Source organism: Crocuta crocuta, unplaced genomic scaffold, assembly GCF_008692635.1.
Source record: "Crocuta crocuta isolate KB4526 unplaced genomic scaffold, BGI_CrCroc_1.0 scaffold282, whole genome shotgun sequence".
Taxonomy (NCBI): domain Eukaryota; kingdom Metazoa; phylum Chordata; class Mammalia; order Carnivora; family Hyaenidae; genus Crocuta; species Crocuta crocuta.
The window spans coordinates 6,046,031-6,060,927 of NW_027529174.1; the positions used below are offsets into that span (position 1 = coordinate 6,046,031).

Here is a 14,897-nt window from a genome sequence, read left to right on the forward strand (position 1 = left end):
GTAGCAATGAGTATTCTCACAAGGGCTTCCCACAGATACCCAAGACAGCTACCTTGTTAAATTTGGGCTTCCTTCGCAATAAGCAATATAGTCTCTTGAAAAAGAGCCTTGGGTCTGAATCAAGGCTATGGTCCTATAGAACACAACTTCTTCATTTCTTTGCTCCTCTCTCTCTTTAAGTTTATTTATTTATTTTGATAGAGAGAGAGAGAGAGCACACACTTCAGCAGGGGAGGTGCGAGAGTGAGGAAGAGAGAGAATCCCAAGCAGGCTCTGCACTGCCAATGTAGAGCCCAACGCAGGACTTGATCCCACGAACCTCAAGATCATGACCTGAGCCCAAATCAAGTCAGATGTTTAATCAACTGAGCCACCCAGGCGCCCCTCTGCCTCTCTTTTCCTCCTTATTCTTAAACTTTCTCTTGCAATCACCTCCCATAATTCTATAAAGTAGAGACAACTGAGGGGGCACTAAGGGAAGGAATTGAGATATAGTCTCCTCTTCCAAAAAGGCAGGACGGTAGTGCCTACTTATCAAGTTGTTGTGAAATTTCAATGAATTAATACATGTAAAGTATTGAGAACAGTGTCTGGCATCAATGACATAGTAGTTTTGGCTCCAGGGCCTCGTGTCCAGGGTCAAGAAGCCTTTGACTAATGTGATCACCGCTGTTGCCCTCCACTAATCTATTCTCCACACTACAGCTAAGGATCTTTTAAAAACGCAAATCTGACCATGTCATGGATTTTTATGACTTTGAATAAAAACCTACAAGGCCCTGATTGCTTTTGCTTTTACTTATTTCTCCAATTTAACAGCTTGTCTCTTTTCCCTTTCTGTTTTCGGGACACAGAGCCTTTCTCAGTGCCACCAAGGTGGTGCCGCTGCTGTGCTTTCTACCTGAAAGATTTTTCTCCTCTCTGTCCCCCGCTTCCTCATGTCAGTTCATACTCATTTTTCAGTCCTTGTCAAAGAATACTTCTTTTTTTTTTATGTTTTGTTTATTTCTGAGAGAGAGAGGGAGAGAGAGAGACAGCATGAGCAGGGGAGGGTCAGAGAGAGAGGGAGTCACAGACTGAAACAGGCTTCAGGCTCTGAGATGGCAGTCAGCACAGAGCCCGACGTGGGGCTCGAACCCACGAACCGTGAGATCATGACCTAAGCGAAAGTCGGATGCTTAACCGACTAAGCCACCCAGGCGCCCCGCCTATAAATTTTTTTTTGATGTTTATTCATTTTTGAGAGAGAGAGAGAGAGAGAAATGGACAGAGAGAGGGAGACAAGAATCTGAAGCAGGCCCCAGGCTCTGAGCTAGCTGTCAGCACAGAGCCCGATGCTGGGCTTGAACGCACGAACCGTGAGATCATGACCTGAGCCGAAGTCGGACGCTTAACCGACTGAGCCACTCAGGCGCCCCCAAAGAATACTTCTTTAGGGAAACCTTCCATAGCCTCCTAGTCTAGATTACAACCCATGATTTAGAGCATTCTGTAGTCTTCCTTCATAGCCATTGACTACAGTTTCTAATTATATATTTGTGTGATTATTATATCTTAAGCCCCATGAGGACAGAGACCACGTCCATCTTGTCAGCCACTGTAGTTCTCAGGCCTAGCATAATGTGAGAAATAAGCCCACTGACCCACCNGTCAGAGCACAGTGAAGCGAGGCAAGAGCAGGTGTCTGATGGACAGGCACACTCGGGCAGTGACAGCAGACTGTTTACCTCTTAAGGGGCAAGTGCTTTACCTGATTCCTCATTGGCTGACTACTACAGAGTTTACAGCCTTACCCGGAAGTCGCCTATGCCCATATAAGGCAAAAAGTGGTCCATTGGAACAAATGTACATTTCTTTAGGTGAGGCAGAGACTTTCAGTCTCTCCTTTGTTCTTTGATGCATGCTCATTGCAAAGCCTGTGAAAATACTTTGGCGAGGGGCGCCTGGGTGGCTCAGTCGGTTAAGCACCGACTTCGTCTCTGGTCATGATCTCACGGTTCCTGGGCTCAAACCCCGCATTGGGTTCTGTGCTGACAGCTCAGAGCCTGGAGCCTGTTTCAGATTCTGTGTCTTCCTCTCTCTCTGCCCATCCCCCACTCGGGCTCTGTCTCTCTCCGTTTCAAAAATAAATTAACTATTAACAAATTTTTTTTTAAAAAAGAAAGTCGGCGAAAATAAGCTCGAAAAACAGAGAGGGTAAGATGAACCAGGAAGTGAAGTGTCTAAGGGTTTGGGACTCCATTATGGAGGGGGGTTCATATATATTCCCAATAGGTTGTAAACCTACTGTCAACTAGATAGCACAGCTTTTATTTGACATTTCTGAAAATGAATCATCTCCTTTACTTCTCACACATAACAACTGACACATACTAGGTACTAAACCAAAAAAAATTTTTTTTTGATGAATTAGAGTTATATGTTAGAGGGGTGCCTGGGTGGCTCAGTCAGACTTTGGCTCGGGTCATGGTCTCGCAGTTTGTGGGTTCGAGCCTCGCATCAGGTTCTGTGCTGGCAGCTCAGAGCCTGGAGCCTATTTCGCATTGTGTCTCCCTCGCTCTCTGCCCCTCCCCCACTCATGCTATGTGTCTCTGTCTCAAAAATAAATAAACTATAAAAAAAAACTTATAAAAAAAGTTACATGTTACACCAGGTTCAGTACTACAGCCCATGGGTGAATCTGACCCACTACCTCTCAGACCTGTAAGCTAAGAATGGCTTTTATATTTTTAAATGATTGGAAAAAGTCAAAAGAAGAATGATATATCTTGACATACGAAAATTAAGTAAAATTCCACTTCCGTGTCCATGAATACATTTTTATTGGAACATAGCCCTGCATGTTCATTCATGTATTCTCTGTGGCCACTTTTGTGCTATAGCGACAGAGTATTGTGAAAGAGACCAGATGGCCCACAAAGCCAAAAATATTTACTATCTGGCCCTTCACAGAAAAAATTTGCTGACCCTTGTGTTAAACAATAGTAATTTTGGGCTCTGGGGCGGCTTGTGTTCAAAAGCACCTGCAGGTGGCTTTTCTCAATTGTTAACAGTTTGCTTCTGTTGCTGAAACAAGTGATCTATTTATTTTGCTTAGTTGGTAGGATTAATTAAAGTGACTTTCCTTTGTCCTTTGTTTTTCTGTGTCTCCATCAACATACAGAAGCCCCCCAAAAGAAATCAGTCATCTGGCATACTCCTTTGCCAGTAGTATGATCATGTAACTGTTCTCTGCCATCAAATTTCCCAGTTCTTTTGATAATTCATGAATTTCTTTCCCAAATGAGATGAGTTGATAGGTGGTAGTAATGAATTTAAATAGAGTGCCTACATTTTCCCATCAACTTTCCTTCAACTCACATACTAGAAATGGATTAAGAAGTGTTTCCTGTCTTCTTTTAAAGGGACTATTTCCCTTACCAGTTACAAATTCATACTTACCAGAGTAACAGTTTAAAATACGCATTAGGGGCGCCTGGGTGGCTCAGGTCATGATCTCATGGTTCATGGGTTCAGGCCATGCATCAGGCTCTGTGCTGACTGCTGGCTCAGAGCCTGGAGCCTGTTTCAGATTCTGTATCTCCCTCTCTCTCAGACCCTCCCCTGTTCATGCTCTCTCTCTCTCTCTCAGAAATAATAAAAGAAAAAATTTAAAATATGCATTAAAGGTTTTAAGATAATTTCAAAGGGATTTCACAAGAGTTCTAGATAACCATTTCAATGGGGACAAATTATGTGTTCATTCCTTTAAATTATTTAATTTAAAAATCTAATCTGTGGGATGCCTGGGTGGCTCAGTCAGTTAAGTGTCCAACATTGGCTCAGATCAGCTCAGGTCATGATCTCATGGTCTGTGAATTCAAACCCCACATGGGGCTCTGTACTGACAGTTCAGAGCCTGGAGCCTGCTTCAGATTGTGTCTCTCTCCCTCTCTGCCCTTCCCCTGCTCATGCTCTCTCTCTCTTTCTCCTTCAAAAATAAATAAACATTAAAAAGATCCAATCTGTAAAGTAACCACTATACAGTCCCTTGGCTGTGGAATTCAAAGACACTGAGAAATGGACAAAGGGGATTGTACTGAATATAGGTGTTTTTCCTTATGTTATGCCTTTTACTTCTGAAAGCTGTTTGTGAGTAGAAATAGATCAAGTTGAATAATATTCTCAAAATTCCCTCAGAGTAATCCACTTATAAAGTCAGTATTTAATCCTTGATTTATCTCTTCTTTAAATTCACATTTTCAAACAGTGGGTCTGTTTAGAGTGGAAGTCTCTTTGTAATGATGAAAAAAAAGAAAAATGGCAAAATACTAACATATCACCAGTAAGATATTTTTGACAAAGTCAAGATCTTATCGATAAAGGTATCCCAATTAATAAAATATTAAAATATAAAGCTCGTAAATGATCTAAAATAGGTATAGAATATGAAGACAAAATAAATATATTTTATTAATAGAAGATGAGTTCGTACACATTAATCATGTATTCCACTGAACAAGCAATCAGTTATCTGAAAAAAAAAAAAAAAAGAAATCAATTACTTGACCCAGTTTAGAAGGTGATATTTCTAGACCTTTACCATAGCATCAGAAGATTTCTTCTATACAATGCTTAGCCATTATGAACTCTCCCATCATAAAAAATTTATATCTGATTGGATTGCATTATTTAAAAAAGCACTTTGGTATATAATTATGTATACTTGAGTATACATACATATATAAATACATTTGCATTAATATAACACAAACATTTCCCCATGTGCTTTTGTTTTTACTTTTCACCAAATCATTTATTTTTTACCTTTTCTATTTTATTTACTTTTTATTTATTTATTTTTCGTTTATAGTTTGTCAAGTTGGTTTCCATATAACACCCAGTGCTCATCCCAACAAGTGCCCTCCTCCATACCCATCACCCCTTTTCCCCTCTGCCCCCCCTCAACCCTCAGTTTGTTCTCAGTATATAAGAGTCTCTTATGGTTTCCCTCCCTCCTTCTCCTTAACTATTTTTTCCCCTTCCCCTCCCCCATGGTTCTCTGTTAAGTTTCTCCTGTTCCACATATGAGTGAAAACATTTCATGTGCTATAATATGGCTTATATTATCATTATCATAACTGTGACAGGATAGGAATTATGATATTTATCAATGGTTATCAGCCACTTAACCTAAATTTCTGGAAGTTCAGAAAATATCTAGGTAAAATTTTTTTTAAAAGAGCAATTAAATTTTTATTGTTTGATTCATTGACGAACAATGGGGGAACTTTCTAAGGATTAAACAATGATTTTTAAAAAGTAGTAAGCTTCCCAAAAGAATAGGAAGGGAACTCAATAAGACATGGTAGATGTAGGGGTGCCTGGTGGCTCAGTAGATTGGGCTGTCGACCTGGGCTCAAGTCATGATCTTATGGTTCATGGGTTCGAGCCCCGCGTCATGCTCTGTGCTGACAGCTCAGAGCCTGGAGCCTGCTTCGGATTCTGTGTCTCCCTCTCTCTCTGGCCCTCCCCTGCTCACACTGTCTCTCGATCTCTAAATAAAAATAAACAAACAATGGGGTGCTTGGGTGGCTCAGTCAGCTAAGTGTCCGACTATGGCTCAGGTTATCATCTCACAGTTCGTTGGTTCGGGCCCTGCATCGGGCTCTGTGCTGACAGCTAGCTCAGAGCCTGGAGCCTGTTTCAGATTCTGTGTCTCCCTGTCTCTCTGACCCTCCTCTTCTCACACTATTTCTCTCCCTCTGAGAAATAAATAAAAATCTTTAATAAAAATTTTTTTTAAAAAAGACATGGTAGATGCAGAAATGAATTCAAGTAGCATTTTGCAAGGGCTTTCATAAATAATAAGAGTTTCTTTACCAATGTTCTGGCAGGAAGCTAGCATGCCCGTTAGTGTGACCTATGACATTTACTCACAGGTAGAGTGAAAATTAACAGAAAATCAAATAGTTTTTCCTCCTATCGACATCATGGGGGAAAAAAAAAACCTTAGGAATATTTTAATTTCTAAACCATTGTTTAATAATAGATGAAAAGAGGCAGCAGACCGCATAACTTAAAGTGCAATGAGTATGCTAGTCTCAGTTGGAGGTTTGTGCAAGTTCTTTATAATGTCCAATTTATTCAAAGAACTTTTATACTGAAGTTATGACCTTCCCAATTTTGGTTTTTAAAATATTTTTATTTTATGAAATAATGGGAAGAACAAATAGATAATTTATTTTATATTTATTTTTATGCCTTTACTTTATAAAATAAAAAAGTTGTTAAGGCCATGTTAGTTACCAAAAATTCCTTGCAATTTTTACCAGTCCATGAAATAACGTTTGGGAACCAGTGATCCAGACTAATTTTTTTTTTAATATTTTTATTTATTTCTAGGAGAGAGAGACAGCGTGAGCAGGGGAGGGTCAGAGAGAGAGGGAGACACAGACTCTGAAACAGGCTCCAGGCTCTGAGCTGGCAGTCAGCACAGAGCCTGACGCGGGGCTGGAACCCACGAACCGCGAGATCACGACCTAAGCGAAAGCCGGACGCTTAACCGACTAAGCCACCCAGGCGCCCCCAGACTAATTGATAAGACAGATTTACAATAAAATATTAAGTAATATTAAGGCTCCTGGGTGGTTTAGCCAGTTGAGCGTCTGAGTCTTGGTTTCAGCTCAGGTCATGATCTTGCAGTTCCTGAGTTCAAGCCCCAAGTCAGGCTCTGGGTTGCCAGTGCGGAGCCTGCTTGAGATCCTATCTCCCTCTCTTTCCACTCTGGCTTATGCTCTCTCTCTCTCAAAATAAATAAATTAAACTTAAAAAAAAATATGTATAAAATATTCCTAGAATAGTATTCTGGTTAATTAGATTTTCACACTGTAAGTTAACCTTTTTGTTTTGGCCTTGCTCATACGACTCAATTTGACATGGATTTTTGAAAGCCTTAGGACAGGCATCAACCCAAGTGACCCTGATACAGAGATGCATAAGCATGGCCTTTGATCTTGGAGAAGAGGTCGGATTAGTGCAAGAGATATAAATAGAAATATTTGAAAAATATATTTATCTATTTTGAGAGAGAGAGAGTGCACATGCGCCTATGCCCACGAGTCAGGAGGTGGCGGTGAGGGTGGTGGGGCAAGCAAGCTCCAAGCTGTGAGTGTGGAACCTGACCCGGGGCTCCAACCTCTCAACCATGAGATCATGACCTGAGCTGAAATCAAGAGTTTGTTGCTTAACCAACTGAAAGAAACATTTAAGTCCCGTTTTCGTCTGACACTTGGAATTGCGATGTATGTATGTGGTAGAGAAATAATCATATCAGGAAAGGGGGTAAAATCTGAAAAGTCTTCACAAAGAAGGCACTGGTTCTATTCGGTTTTGATGGGGGTGCCTGGGTGGCTCAGTTGGTTAAGCCGTCCGACTTCGGCTCAGGTCATGATCTCGTGGTTCGTGGGTTCGACCCCCGTGTCGGGCTCTGTGCTGATAGCTCAGAGCCTGGAGCCTGCTTGGGATTCTGTATCTCCCTCTCTCTCTGACCCTCCCCTGCTCACGCTGTCTATCTCTCTCTCAGAAAGAAATAAAACATTAAAAAAAAATCTATTAGGTTTTGATGGATATAGGAGAATCCTCCAGGTGAGTGTGGAGGGAAGGCTACACACAAAGGGAACCACATGCTGGGAGGCCTTGAGGCTTGAAAGAATAGGATCATTGATATTGATAGAGGAGTCATTTCAAGTGTCAAATGAAGGGGTGGCCAGAGGAGAAATCTGAGAGGTAGCCTGGAGTCAGATGTTAAAGGGAGATGTATGTTTGGCTGAGCTGCTTGGACTACATTCATGCGCCCAGAGAATCTTTGAAGGATTTTAAGCAGGAAAGAATTGGAAACGTAAAACTGTATTAGTATCTCCTTTCTACCTCAGGAGATATACTGAACAAAAATGAATCTTTTACTGATGATTGAAGGTCATTCAGTGAAATTCTCAATGAATATCAGTTCTCATTTTACAAGGGAGCACGCTGAAAATATGAAAGGTGGAGGACATGGGCCTCCTCTGTCGAGACCCAGGAAATCTTTCTTGAAGTTTCTTTATAAAATCAAATGATTATGAACTTATTTTCTCTTAATTTGTTTCATTCTTGTTAGTATTAATACAGGACTGGGGGAAGAGATGTCTGTTGACAGCCTCTAGGAATTGGATTTTTCCTCATTTTGCTGTAGAAGATCACTGGCTAATAGATGGTATCCACCGAAGTGCTAAGTGAAGGGGAAAGTGTCACTTTTGCATAGATTTTGGAGATTCTGTCTCTGCAGAGTAGAGACATATTCCTTTAAAAAAATTTCTTTTAATGTTTTATTTATTTCTGAGAGAGAGAGAGAGAGAGACAGCATGAGCAGGGGAGGGTGAGAGAGAGAGGGAGACACAGAATCTGAAACAGGTTCCAGGCTCCGAGTTAGCTGTCAGCACAGAGCCTGACGCGGGACTCAAACCCATGAACTATGAGATCATGATCTGAGCTGAAGTCGGATGCTTAACCAACTGAGCCACCCAGGCACCTGGAGATATATTCATTTTTCCTTCTCTTAGTTACTTAACATCTAATAGTTACTATATACATGTATAGTGTACTGAAAAGAATTTACAATATAAATGGTAACAATTTTTCTAAAGAAAACTAATTCCTGGTTTCACTGGTAGTTCTTTGATGTGGTTTACCTTTGAGTATAAGCAGGGAGAATAAATGATCATAATGTATTTCACCCTTTAAAAGAGTTTTATTTTTTTTATTTTTTATTTATTTTTTTATTTTATTTCTGAGAGAGAGAGAGAGAGAGACACCGTGAGCAGGGGAGGGTCAGAGAGAGAGGGAGACACAGACTCTGAAATAGGCTCCAGGCTCTGAGCTGGCAGTCAGCACAGAGCCCGACCCAGGGCTCGAACCCACGAACTGCGAGATCATGACCTAAGCGAAAGTCGGACGCTTAACCGACTAAGCCACCCAGGCGCCCCAAAAGAGTTTTAAAAAGATCTATATACAAGGATGTTTAAAAGCTTTAGTCATATTGGGACATTGGTAGAATATTTTACTTTTTGTTTTTAAAAGTAGTCTCTACACCCAATGTAGGGCTCAGCTCAAACTCACGGCCCCCAAGATCAAGAGTTGCATGTTCTACTGACTGGGTGAGCCAGCTAGGCACCTCTGGGAACATTCCTCTTTAAAGAATGGGGATCTAGGGGCGCCTGGGTGGCTCAGTCGGTTAAGCATCCAACTTAGGCTCAGGTCATGATCTCACAATCTGTTCGAGCCCCACATCAGGCTCTGTGCTGACAGCTCAGAGCCTGGAGCCTGCTTCAGATTCTGTGTCTCACTCTCTCTCTGCCCCTCTCCTGCTCACTGTCTGTCTCTCGAAATAAAGACATTAAGAAAAAAAAAAAAAAAGAATGGGGATCTAGCTTAAGGATGAGAAATAAAGGTATGGGACAAAATCCCTCCGAAGGGGAAAGTGCACATTGTAAATTTCTCCAGGAGATAGTCTGTCTGAAGGGGACTGGCTCAGTAACACTGAACATTCTTATGGATGACCTGCATATTGGAAACTCTTGATCTGCAGATTTTCTTTATTTTTTTTAGGATTTATTTGTTTTTGAGAGACAGAGAGAGACAGAGTGTGAGTGGGGGAGGGACAAAGGTGGGGGGGATGGAGTGGGAAGGGAGACACAGAATCAGAAGCAGCCTCCAGGCTCTGAACTGTCAGCACAGAGCCCGACGCGGGACTCGAACCCATAAACTGGGTGTTCATGACCTGAGCTGAAGTTGGATGCTTAACTGACTGAGCCACCCAGGTGCCTCTTGGTTTGCAGATTTTCTAAAATTTTCCTCGATGTGAAACATTAATGGTGGCATTAGGAGTAGGAGGTTGGATGTATGAGCTAAAAAGTGATAAACAATCTTATTGTGGGCAATTATGAAATAGAGAAAACAATATAAATTAATGTTAGGTCATGATCTCAGCATGGTTGGTTAAGTATAGGGAACAGAGTTTTGAGGTTACTACAGACTGGCTTCTGGAATTATGAGCCCAAATGCTCATATAATCTGATATTTATAATCTGTATATTATAAAACAGGTGTTTTATAAAGAACTTGAAAATATCACCTAGATCCTGAACGAAACTACTGTTGTGTACACATCTGATAGATTAGCTGTTTTTATTTCCAGAAGATCATACTAGATATTAGAATATAGATTATTCTTAGTCTATTTATATTCTAACATAAAATATCAGAACCCAGAAGCGGTCTTAAAACTTGACAGTAGTAAATCAGGAGAAAACCGATATTACTTTACCTTGACTATGGTAAAACAAACAACAAACAAAACAAAAAAACCCCTAACAACCACGAACCAAAATGGCATAGGCTGAAAACAGGGGTTTACTTATAGACACTTAACAAGAAATTTCTAGAAGCATCTATGAAGGCCATATAAATACAACCCAGATACTTCCTTGCCTCTTGCCCTGCTACAAACACCTAGACTACGTACTCCGTTTTCCCTTTTCTGACTCTCCGGTATTTATGGGTATGTAACATTTTTGAGCTGAACTCACAGAAAAGTCTTTTGGACCACCTATGTTCCCCCCTTTCTGGCACAAAACTCCCTCCTAGGGTACTGCTGAGCGCTGCCACTTTCCAGGCACCGCTGGGCTACTACTGCAAATGCACTAAATAAACATCCTGAGGTCCAAAGGCTTTCAAAGTTCATTGGCAAAGAGGGCCAGCACCCTCAACCGTTTCCCCATCTCACATTCTTAGATGGGCACCCAGTGTTAGTTACAACTCCTTCGGTTCCTACAGCCCTGCTGGGAGACTGGGGACAGCATAACCCACGAGGGCTGTCGTGGGATTTCTCCTCTCATGGGCGAGGTCTTGCTGCGGGGTCTCCCTTCCGGTGCCAGGCTGCTTTTCTCTCAAGGAATAGCCTTCTGGTGCCCGCTTGGGCTCAACCTGGGCTCTCCCGGCGGCAGTTCTAGCAAGGGCGGGGGTGGGGTGTGGAGGCAGGAGGGGGCGGACGCCTTCAACTTTGGAGGCTGGCAGGAGAGGAACCATCTATGATGTAGTCTTTCCAGAACAGTACCTTCGCTTTCGTGGCAAACGCCGAGACAACACAGAGGACGTGAACGAAGCGGGACTTTTAATGGAAATGATTTAAATGGTTGTTTTTTTTCAAATGAACGGTTGTGAGATAACGACCCCTCCAGGTTTACCTTTAGTAAAGCTCTTCGGGGTAGCGAAATGCCGGTGGAATCGACGGTGAGAGTAGAGTGGGCAGTGAATGAAAACTGAGTGAAGCGCAGGAGTTAGTACCACAAGTTCAGGTATTCTCACTCATTCTCACCCCTCCATTCACTAGACAACAGGACTCTGAGGTTCGGCAGGATCCCAGCTCCGGATAGATGACTCAGCTCGAGAAGATTCGGAATTTTTCTCGTCTCCTTCTCCCGCTTTCCCCAACACAGGCTGTGAGTCTGTCTACGACCCCTACCACCATTTAAAGGGAAAGGCGCTTAGAAGAAGGCAAAGTAGGGAGGACTTTGCGGCTGTATTTCTCAAACCCGTAAAGGGAGAGCGAGAACGGGTAAGGGGCGTGCAGACTAACTCCTTCCTTGCCCAATCAGGTGCACAGGAAGATGTCTTTTTACCAATAAAAATAAAGTTCGCTTTCCGGAGGCGGGAGGGTGAGCCTTGACTGCCAGTTCTCCAAAGCAACGATAGAGTAGAAGACAGAGAGTGATTAGAGGCANTTTCTCGCCAATCAGGGAGGCGAGGGAGTAGGCGGGGCGGTGAAGGGGTGGGAAGAGCTCGCAGCACCGCCGGGCGTCCGTCGGGCTCAGGGGGAGAGGGAGAAATCCGGTTAAAATCAGAGTCGGAGGTTTAACCACAGATCGGTTCCGATCGGATTATTCCTTAAAGGGGACGCGCCATTGTCAAGAGAACGGAGCCCGGGGCCCGAGGGCGGGGACCGGCGGCGCCCGAGGAGCGAGGCAGCTGCACTTGAACTGGGGACGGGTAGGTATCGCCTGGGGAAAGACGCTTCATTTCACTTTCTCTTCCAGCCCCAGGGGCAGGCGCCGGGATGCCCACCGCCGGGCGGCCACAGCCTTGGCAGGAGACGAGGTCGCCGGCCCTCGCCCGGCTGCCCTTCCTGATGCGAGCCGAGGGGGAGGCGGGCCAGGATGGCAGGCAGGCTGGGGCGCCCGNGCCCGGCCCAGCATTGTCCCTCTTTTCCTCTGCTCTGGTTTCTCCGCCCACTGCTCGCGGTCGCACCCCTGCACCCGGAGCCTGCCGGAGCCGGAGTCGGCCCCGCGGACGCCGCAGCCCCGGCTCGAGGGCCNGTCCGCACCGGCGCGGGCTGCCCGGGCGCTGAGCTCTTCCTTGCAACTTTTCTTTGCGTGGGGATGGAAGTTGTGTCTTCCGGCAGCAGGTTCTTTGGTCAGAGACTCTTGATTTCTAGGGCGAGATGGTTCTTGCGTGCTGTCGGTTTTTCCTCCCATCCCAGTTTCTTTCCCCGGCTCCGAAAATCGCTTCTCTCGTGGATTTGCAGTTATACGGAGCATTATCTCAGGCCAAGATAATAGGAAAACAACAACAAAAAAGGGAGCTTTTTGATGACGGTTAACAGCTCTACATAGAGCTGAATTTGCCATAACCTCTGAACCTCGGAAAGTTACCTCGATTTACTTTGCTTTTTTTTTTTTTTTGGAAGAAAAAAAAACCCACACAACAAAACCAACCCACTAGGTTACTACGGTCTATAAGATTAGGAAAAAAAGTACCTTTTTTAAGAAATGAAGTTAGTTTTGTAAAGTAGCGTTCTGCCTAACAGGTATCAGACATGGAGTTAATTTCTCCTACAGAACCTCTATGCCTTATAATTAGTTATACCAACTTTCACTGTTGATAAAACAAGTGTAAGATTTTTTTTCATTCTGAGCATTATTGCTGTGCTCTACTTGTCAATACTTGCAAGAGAAATCATTTAGAAACAGCACATCCCTTGTTAGAGATCTTATTTAGAAAAGGAATGTTTTCATAAGCATTCATTTTTGACAGTTTCTTCTTGAGCAGTACTTTGTAGAGTACTTGCATGTGCAAGTTACAAGCCTATAAACAAAGTAGCAGTGGGTGTGTTATTCTGTAGTCCTTTTTTTTTTTTGCTACACATGATCAAAAATAGCATTCCATCCTCTCTTTTCTTCCATTCTGAGTTATTTTGTAAAATTACTTCTCTGGAAGAGTGAGTTTTGGTGGAACGCCTGGCCCAGCGATTTTTTTTTTTTTTAATGCAGTACTAACAACTTCCCAAAGTGTTCCTTGATTAACTCACTGTCTAGTAACTTTCAGTGGTGTGGAGCGTTATCATTTCACAGTCTGGGCAATAACAAGAAAGGAGAAACTATTCCAGGGAAACTGAAAGCCAATTTCAGATAATAATGTTGCAGAAGTACTTTATTCTTCCCACAGAATTTAGGAAGTGCAGACACACAAAAACATGTTCTTTTGTAGTAATCTTGATAGTATCTTGCGTTGTTACTACACCTATATTCCTCTCCCCCTCCCCTTTGATCCTCTTCTGTGATAAGGATGTCAGGCAAGGTTGCAGGCATAATCTTCCTTTCCGTCTCCCAATGTTTTAAGTAGAAGATTAAAACAAGTTTCCACGTTTCTATCTTTGTTTTCCAGCTTAAACAGTAGAGGAGAGAATTTCTGAACTTGTAAAAGAGCACAGTCAGAAATAATTATCTTTGAAATATCTAGGCTATGCTTCCTGGAAAACATTTTTTTTTCTGTGTGCTTTTCGTATTGTTTTAAACACATTGTCTTACTCGAAAACATTCCCAAGATACTTCTTGAGTTTGTGAACTGCCCCTTGAGATCCTTGGGAACTAGGGCTATTCTTCATTTTTGTGCACATTCACTGTGTCATAGTAAATATGTTAGGACTTTATGACAATGAGATAGTGTTCTGTAAAGGCTGCTTCAGAGACTTATTTTTTTTTTTAATAAGCACCTTTCCTGAACAAGTTATACCAAGGCACAGCGATTAGTTCAGTGTCTAGGGGAAGCATCTAGGATGCTTTTTGTTCTTTATACAAAAAAATGTAATTTAATTGTTTATAATATCTATTCCACAGACCTCTCTTGTGACAGAGATAGCTAATTGTCACAATTAATAGCGCTAGGTTTAACCCATCAGTAATATCTGTTGAGTATCCATTTATTTAGAGAATATTATGGAAAGATAAAGTAGAAATGGACGACAGTCATTGCTCTCAAAGGTATACAGTTTAATGGGAAGATGCAACATTATTGCCCATAGGAAAAAGTGCATATTTCAGCCCAGTAACAGGTACAAAGTGACCGTGACACAGGACTTGTGCCCAAATGGTAAAGGAATAGTGGTATCATAGAAGAAATCTAGGTGAGATGGGAACATTTTCATTGCTTTATATAGCAGGTTTTATATTTTTAAAGAAATTTTAAAAGATAAAGTATGTTTGGGGGTTGGCTGGGTATACGTTCTCTACTTGAACTATTTTTATCTATAAAATATTTTTTTGGGGCAGAGCATGTGCTCTGAATTTCAACTGTTGTTACCTCACTAGAGGGATCATCCATCCAACCCAGCTCAGATGTCACCTTGGCTGCAAGCTCTTCTGATCATAAGTGATGCTCTTTCCTCTTGCGCTTATGGAACCTTTTATAGCACAAGCCTTGCTCTGACTTAAGTATGGGTATGATTGTATTTTTTTCATTAGATTGTAGACTTTGGTAAGAGACCATTAACAAAGGTTGGAGTTCCCCGTCTTTTTTTTTTTTTTTTTTTTAAAAGTTTCTTACTG

General features: G+C 42.3%; 1 protein-coding gene and 1 long non-coding RNA gene across 4 annotated transcripts in view; one reads left to right on the forward strand and one right to left on the reverse strand.

Annotated features, from left to right (window-relative positions):
* Positions 1-4,428: 4,428 nt before the first annotated feature.
* Positions 4,429-11,791, reverse strand: LOC144226401 (uncharacterized). The gene is made up of 2 exons (XR_013333627.1): positions 11,262-11,791; positions 4,429-4,513 (listed from the first exon to the last, which is right to left on the reverse strand). It is a non-coding gene; the product is annotated as an uncharacterized LOC144226401 (long non-coding RNA).
* A 57-nt stretch (positions 11,792-11,848) lies between these two features.
* Positions 11,849-14,897, forward strand: part of FRYL (FRY like transcription coactivator) — a 268,402-nt gene continuing 265,353 nt past the window's right edge. For all 3 annotated transcript variants that reach the window (XM_077757811.1, XM_077757813.1, XM_077757812.1), the window contains exon 1: positions 11,849-12,063. The gene's annotated coding sequence lies outside the window, so the exon portion shown is untranslated. The remainder of the gene's footprint in view (positions 12,064-14,897) is intronic.